Raw genomic sequence first — 9,114 nt, 5'->3', positions numbered from 1 at the left:
CAATAACCCCAATAACCCCAATAACCCCAATAACCCCAATAATAATAATTGAAAACTACTTCGGGTACCGTGCATTACACACGATTTCCAACAATTAAGGTGAGCGAAATCATTATTAAGATCTCCAACTCTATAGAGAGATAGAAAGTTAGATATATATTATATATACATATATATTCTACAGAATATTAAAAAAAAAACTATTATTGGATTAAAATGAAATGTAACTCTCAGAAAATGTTATTAATTCATTTGTTTTGAATCGTTAGTTTTTTTAATTTCTACATTTTAACCTTTGCAGTCGTTTTGCAATAAATTAGAATATAGTACAAAAAAATAGTTATATAGGGAGTGGATCGTAATGTTTAAAATTATGATCAAAACTACTGGTTATATATCGTTCCGTATGAATTTTCCGTCGACAATTGACTATGTTTCATTTTAGGTCAAATTTTTGTCGCACGGAACTCTGACTGAAACCGTAATATATTGTCATCATTATTCATACTATGAAATTTTATTTCCATAAAAAATTAAGGAATTTGGTTAGAAATTTATATTGAAGAGAAATCCATTTTTGGAAATACTTCTATTTTATTAATGCATAGACTTACTTATACACTCATATTCATACATACATAGATTTTTTTATTGTTCAATTAATGACGCTATAAAATAAATAAAATTTGTAAAAATAATATTTATCTGAAAGGAAATACAAATAATTTTTGCAGATAGATATTTAGTTTTATTTTTTTTTTATTTTTTTACAATTAATATAGAACAATTATGTATAATTAGTTATAGCAATTGTTTATTAATAAAATTTTTCATTTATTAATGAATATTATAATTAATTGTATATCATACATTTAAATGAAAAAATTGATACAAAAATTACTTAGATTAATATTATTTATTTATACATATTCAATTATGTCTATATTTATATCACTTTTATTTAGAAATTTTTAATATCATTTTTAAATAAGAAATTTGAAAATATTATAATGTACGATTAATATTTTTTAGATATATATATTCTATAATCATTTTATTGATACTTGATATTTATTTTAAAAAATTATTTGTTCATAGCACTTAAAAATTATTCTCATACAAAATATCATAAGTGATAAGTTAATTCAGAATTAACATTCCCACTAAAATAAATAACATTTTATTAAATTTTATACTTTTTAATTGTTCGAATATACTTTATTTACAATACCAATCTATGATTAATCTTATTAATTATCCAAAAAGATTCATCTTTATTAAATTCATAAATAAACTGGTAATTAGAAATAAGCATCTGTGTGAAATTTTTTACTGAATCGTTAAGATATCTTTGTACGGTTTCTTGCCACTTATATCCAGAGTGATAGACTACCATTATTTCTACAGATTTTGGTTCTGCTGGAAATTCAAATTATATATATTTTATATATAAAATTATTGAAATTAATTACCATTTTTATCGAATGTAATTTGAACATCGTAAATAAATCTAAGTAGAAGATCTTCGTCATTTATGGCAATTAATTTTTTTTGTGCTGCACTTAAATTTTGCATAGCAACTTTTAAATTTGCAAGAACATCTGCACTGACTAGATCTTTAATACTTTCATAATCTTCGTTGGATAAAGCGGTTGACACTACAAACAAAGCCTACGAATACAAATAGTAACTTTGATATTTCTTACATTTATTATACGACATTTAATCATTTGTACTGAAGAAATAACTTTCTAATTTACAAACTTACTTGTTGAGCCCCTTGAAAAAAATCATCAATTTTAAATTTGTTATGTAAAGAAATATATAGTTTAAATGCATTGGTAAGAATTTTTAATATGCTTGGATATACTTCTATTTTTTCTTCTGGAAAAAGTGATGTGTACTTTAAGTTTTCTGTTCTATTTGATGTATAATTTCTGTTTTGCGATAAATTTGATAAATATGTTGGTTGTAAAGATTTCGTTATTAAATAATTAGTAGAATTTTTGTTAGTATTAGAAATTTTTAAATTTGTATTCGTTCGTAAGTTACAAAAAAACCTTTGAACATTAATTTTATGAACCTTTTTAAGAAGCATTGCAAGAAGAATAGCATATACTTTTCTCGGTTGTACTAATTTTAACCTTAAAATTTATTACATCCGTTCCTTGCATATAAAAAGGATGTCCAATTTTTTTTACTGCTGAACGCGCGCTGTACGAATAAAAATTTCTATAGCATATTTCGATAAATATTCTACAGAAATATTACTTCTTAGTGAAATATTAAATTTTTTTTATCATTGAATTTATTATTAAAAATCTATATGATATCAAACTGAATGAAAGTATAGCTTTTTAGGTTTTTTTCCGATTATAAAACAATAAATAATATAAATTAACTTAATACAGTCTGTATACATCATGTATCTTGTCCCAACAAGAATTAAAAAATCACCAATTTCAATTATAATTCTTCTCTTTTAATAAAATATTAATGTGATTGCTCTTATTTCATTCAATATATTTTATATTATTTGTCCAGATAAATGAAAGGTAGTGTATGTAACGAAATAACATGACATTGCTACATATGTTTTTTTAAATATCATATAAAATGTGGAACAGTTAGATTTCTATGTTGCTTAGAATACAATTTTCATATACATTATTTTTCCTACAAAAATTTATCAAAATTACAATGATTGACTAAGACCGACTATTAAGAAATGGTCGTAGTAATAAAGATCTTATAAAGACAATGGTAAAATAATCTCAAATCTGGATCAAAGTTAGCAAATCTCGATACAGGTTGTTAATTTGTAATGCCTCAAAGGTCCATAGAGCTTTAAAACATATTATGCTTCGACTCAGATAAGACGTTGAATATAAAAAATATATTCGCTAAGATTGTAACAAGCATTAACATTGGATAACAAATTTATTTTTCATTCAATTTAGATTCATTTTTCATTGAACGAAATATATTTAAAAAGTTTATTTTATATAAAGTACATATCTTTTGCTTTATTATCTTATTTATTACTTTAGCTTTTTTACAGGTTTATCGTTGATTTCATAATTGAGAATAGTACAAACAACATTCATCGGTAAAAGATAAAATTGATCAAATGATTACATTATTAACTGCTTCGAGGCTAATCCTTCAAATACCTAATAATTTAAATTCAAGGATGGTTAAAAATGACACTATCCATAGAAAAGTATTCAAAAGCGATGAAAAATTGTTCTTTTTTTAAGTATTAATTAAACCTCAATTATCCCTCATCTTGGCTGAAGTTTCTAACATATTTCGCTGCTGTGATTCGCGAGGTAGGCGAGACGGCACAACACCTGTGGTATATTTAAAATATTAGTTTAACAGTAATATTTTGTAACCAATACTACTCAAAACTTTCGGATTTGTCGAATAAACGCAGTATTTTATTTTTGTAAATCCCATTCATTCATTCAATTTTTCTATTCTTTAATTATACTTTACCTTGTAGAATGAAGGAGTTCACAAGACAAGCTAATAAATGTTAGTGAGTCCATCGTATTTTTATTATACATAGTCAATAGCATATTCGAATGTTGTTTGGATGAGTGATGTATGAGATATCAGTAGCTTTGTTTTTAACTTTAACTGATATATTATTTAAATTCGTTGTCTTTCTCGCGTTGACGCTAACCTGTGCACTTGACAACTAATCCAGACTGACATAGGTTTGCTTATTGAGTTAATGTTTTATTTTTATGTTGCCGGTATTTTCAATATTTGTTCTATTTAATATATAAAGTTAGTTTTGTATAATATATAGAGAATTGAAGAAGATTAATTAAATATTTATTATCGTGATTTTTATGATTTTAATATTATTCGACCAATATTGATATTTAATATTACACATTAAAAAAAATATATAGTTTCAGCAATATTAGTAAAGATATAATATTTGATATGAACAAGGCAAATTTATTTAATAAAATTGTTTAACATTAATTCTATTTTATAGTAAAAGGTATTATTATTATTATTATTATTATTATTATTATTCGTAAGATTGCTATTACTAGTAAACTGTAGAATAAAAAATATAATGTTTTTATTAAATTATTTAAATTTACCATTAATATCGATAATTTTTCTAAATCTTCAATTGAAATAATGCGAATAAATTTATTTTTCGATATATATTTTTTACAGCATACAATTCATATATCGTATTTAATATTTTAAATATTTATATTTTATATTAATTATAAGAAAATTAAAAATATTTGACTAAATTTTAATAATAGTTATTCAAACGTTGTGTGCTTAATAAATACAAACATATATTATTTAATTTTATTATTTTACACAATTTTTAAGTATATTCCAATATTCGTTGCTTCAATTATATTCTCTGTAACTTAATAAAATTTTAGAATTGTAATTGGAGGTTTCGCAATTTTTTTCACTGCATTTTTTAACGGTCATTATAAATGAAAGTTTTTATAAGTATTTATCATAAAAATATTTTAAATGAAATTTTAATTACTACTTATAGTAATTATATTTTTCAATTTATTAAAAAATGTTCACAATTGAAATAGTTTAAGAATATTTTAAAAACGATGATTTTTAGTCAAATACTTATAAGATGATGATAACTAGACGTACAAAATGCTTGTAGTAAATGTGTTACAGTTTTTCCCCTTGTTATCACATATACATCATTTATAAAATGGTATTTTCACATAAATTTTGACATTACAAACTCTAAATGATGTGTTATTATAGTTTTATTATAGTTTATATATAGTTTTATTTGATATAATGATATTCTTCATAATATTAAAATTAATTATATATTAATATTAAAGTTTGACAGATTTCTAGTATTACCACAAAGCTGGTATGATTGCATTCACTAATCATTCAAAGTAATAAACTTTCTATAAACCATATTTTTTAATTATTTAATTATAATGTTGTTTTTTTTTCATAGAAGTGAATAAAAACTATTTAAAATTAATCTAATACTTTTAGAAACGCATGGTTAGTTATAAATTTTGTTTATCAATTTTATATCATCATCTGATCAGGGAAAACTTCGTATAAGATTTAATAATTATGTTTGTAAACGTAATCCCAAGGATATTCTACATAGTACTAGACTTTAAATGAGAATTAGGTTGTGTATCAGCAGTCAAGCAGATTTCAATACATTTATTTAAAACGCAGTTAATTTTAAATTTAAAAAGTTTTTTATGTAAAGTATTTGTGTAATATATAGTCTTATAAGACATTTTATTTCGTAAATTTCTATTTTATAAACTATTGAAATAAATGAGTGGCTCGTTTTTAAATATTTGATAAATCTTTATTTTACTTTCAATATTTAAGTTGTCCATATATGTATTATTATATACATTAAATGATTATTGTTATTTCATTCATTGACTAAATTTTGACATTCATATTTTGTAATAAATGATTAATATTTAAAATTTCATTAAATTTAAATATTCTTATATTCATATTAATTATGTGACATTATTAACATAATACATGTAAAATTAATTTTATATGAAAAATATAAATATTTTTCATGCATTACATATTAATGAATAATATTATTGTCGAATTTTTTCTCAATTCATGAAATATGTTGTAATTGCTTTTATATAAAGTTTTTTTTTTTCAAGAAAATGAATGAATTGAATTAAATGAATCGCATCATTACTGAATACAATTTATCTTGGCCGTGGTTTTTATAATAAAACAGACGTATTTGGATATGTTTTTTAATCGCTGGGTATTCGACAACGCATTTATAAATAATAATTTTTAAAAATATTTGAAAAATATAAAAAGTATTAGAACCAAGTATAACAACCAAATGCTATTTTTATTAATAAGATGTCACATACTTTATTTTTATTTTCAAATTGTTAATATTTTCAATGTTTCAAATACGTTATGATTAATATTAGTACAAATTATTAAATTATGCATTATAAACAATAAATGAATTGTAATAAATAAATTAAAACTAAAATATATAGTTTTCGATAGAAGATGTACATTGAAGCAACTAATATTACAGTGTTTTAAATGTTTGCAAATTCATCTTTAAAAAATATGTCTGTTACAGGCAATACTTAGGTGGAATTAAAATTGGATGTAAAGATAATATAAAAATAAATAATAAATTTGATTATTAATGTAATTATTTTCTACGCGATTACTTCGATATTGTCTATAAATGCATTATCACTTTGTCTCATACGATTCTATAATAGACTCTTGAAATACAAATATATTGTTAATGAAAGCATAGATGATTAACAATATAGAATAATAATATGATAAATGTTTATAAATTTGCCATTATTAAAATATCAATCATTTTTAATCTATTACATTATGAATTTTTTTTTTTTTTTTTTTTTTTATAATTTTTTACATTAAATATAGATTTTAGATATTTTGTGATATATATTTTATTTTATTTATAAATTTTATTTATAAATTTATATAATTAAAAAATTAAATTAAGAAATCTGTTTTTTTTGTATCTATAATTAATAATCAAAAGTATAGTTTAATTGAATAAGGAGCAATTATCAAAAAAATCTTTTCCCTTATAAGTTCAATGAACATCATTTAAAATAAAACATTTGGATTAATTATTTTTAAATTTTAGTGCGTATATTTTATATATTTATCGCAAGTTTTTAATTATTTCAATGTCATTAATTAATTTATTACATTATGTATCATTTATTTTTATTCTGACGAGATGCGAGTATAGACACAGCGCTCGCAATTCTCGTCATTTATGATCTAAGATGTGAAAATTTAATTAAAATTATTAAAATTAAAATTACCAATATAGCAGTCTTTAAATCTATGTACAGATAATGATATTGATACTTAAAGAATAGCTGAAATGCAAGGCTTACCCTTACAAGTTTTTAAATAAAAAAATCGAATAATTATGTGCAATGATATATTTGATGATATACTTATTGATACATTTATTAATACATTAAACATATTATTACCAATTATATTATATAATTATATTAAATGACTAAATTAATAAACAATTTCCAATCGTCTGACGCATAGCATTAAATTTCAAGCCTTTATTATTATATTATAACAGATATTAAAAATTAAATATGCATCACCACAAAACCTGAAAATATAAGAGGCAGTTGTACTAATAAAATTATGAGTGAACAAGGTTTAAAAAATGACTACATAAACATTAATACATCGGTAATGCAGATTTCTGATTATGTAAAAAAAAAAAAAAAAAAAAAAATGATATTATTAAGTGCTGAAATATAAAGCTTTTCACTTTTCATCAAAAGGCCTTTTAATTCATGTATTTATATAAAAGGAAAAATATGGTGTCTAAGTATACGATAAATAAAAAATTTGGTAACAACATTTTGCATGCAATAGATGTATTGTTCATAAATAGCAATCAAAAACGATTTCACTGCAGACTCATCTGCTTTCACTCAGTCGATGAACCTTTGCTTTTTTCACAAACGTTGTCTTATACTATCGCCAATGTATTATTTTTATCTCTATTAAAACAACAAATTATAATTTAACTCCAGCACCATCACTCGAACTCTGAACGTCTGCGTTCAGCTTCTTTCGATATTTAATTACTTTTCATTTAAGGTAAAAAAGAATAATATTTCATTAGTCATGTAAGTGTCTATGGTATTAGAAGTATATAATATCAGAAATAATTATATAAATAAAAGTAATTATCGTTACTTCAATATAGTAATTATCGAACTATAAAATTTAAATTTTTATTCTGATGTGTCAATTAGGATAGTTTTAGTAACGATTTTCATTTATTATTTTTCATTTTTTCTTCCTTAGTCTCCTTGTTTCGAGGTAAAGTAAATCATTGTATATATAGTATTTCCTGCAAATCTATAGCTGTAAGTATATTCGAATGCAATTAAAAAAAAAAAAAAAAAAAAATCGCTTGGAATGTAAAATGTAATTATGTCAAATTTTTATAAAGCTGTATTACCAAAAATGTCATGAAAGACAGAATATTTAAAAAATGTTTATACCATTATAATATCAATAAATGTTTACTGTTATAATGTTCATTTTCGAATGCCATTGAAATATCAACTAGAAAATCCACTGGAAATAAAATAACATTTAAAATCATTAACATAAAAAACTGATAGTAAATTATATAAAAAATATATATATATATATTCTTTCTCATTACAGCAATACACTGATTCAGAAAAATTTGTTACTTTTAATGTTGTATTATTTTTAAATTCATTTGTATTAATTTTATAAGCTACAATAAATATTATTATACATTTTTTTTAATCATTTTTATTTCGGAATATGAATACTGTATAATTGGTAAACAATTTGACTAAAGTAATACGTTTATTTTTCCGTAAAAGGGCCAGAATTTTGCATAATTCTTTTTACAAAAGATACGATGAGCTAAAAAAATTAAATCATATTTCATAATTTTTAGCTTCTATTTACAAGTTAGTAGTGCAAGAAATTTTGTTCTAGTATATTGTTTTTTAAGGTCAACTTTTAAGCTTACTTAGAAATCTATCATAACTAGTATTTAATTAATTCGTTTTGCTAGATAGACGCTGTCAAATTATTTTCTATTCTTTTATAATTTTTATAGAAATTATTTTGATGTTACAGTCCTCCTTTTGAAAAAATTCATCCTCTCCATAATATTACATCAATTTATTTACGAATTTCAATGATTTTTAATGAAATTTTGTCGGAATAATGTATTGTTTTGATATAGTGTTTATACTAGATTAAGCATAAAAGGTCTTCAATACTTTTAAAAAGAAAGATCATTAATAGGTATTTTACAATTGCAAATCTTCATTCTGAAAGCATTGAAACTTTTTGGATTATACAAACTACAATCACTACTCGTAAATGCTAATATTTTCGTGACATTAAATTTTATAATTACTTTTACGTAATATTACATAATGTATTGATTCTTGACAATTTTTCCGTTGATTTATTCGATTATATTTTAATTAAGTACTACCTAAAAAGAACAATCATGTTTACATA

This window comes from Ceratosolen solmsi, unplaced genomic scaffold (genome assembly GCF_000503995.2).
Source record: "Ceratosolen solmsi marchali unplaced genomic scaffold, CerSol_1.0 scaffold11, whole genome shotgun sequence".
Lineage (NCBI taxonomy): Eukaryota > Metazoa > Arthropoda > Insecta > Hymenoptera > Agaonidae > Ceratosolen > Ceratosolen solmsi.
Note: the sequence above shows the minus strand (reverse complement) of the source record.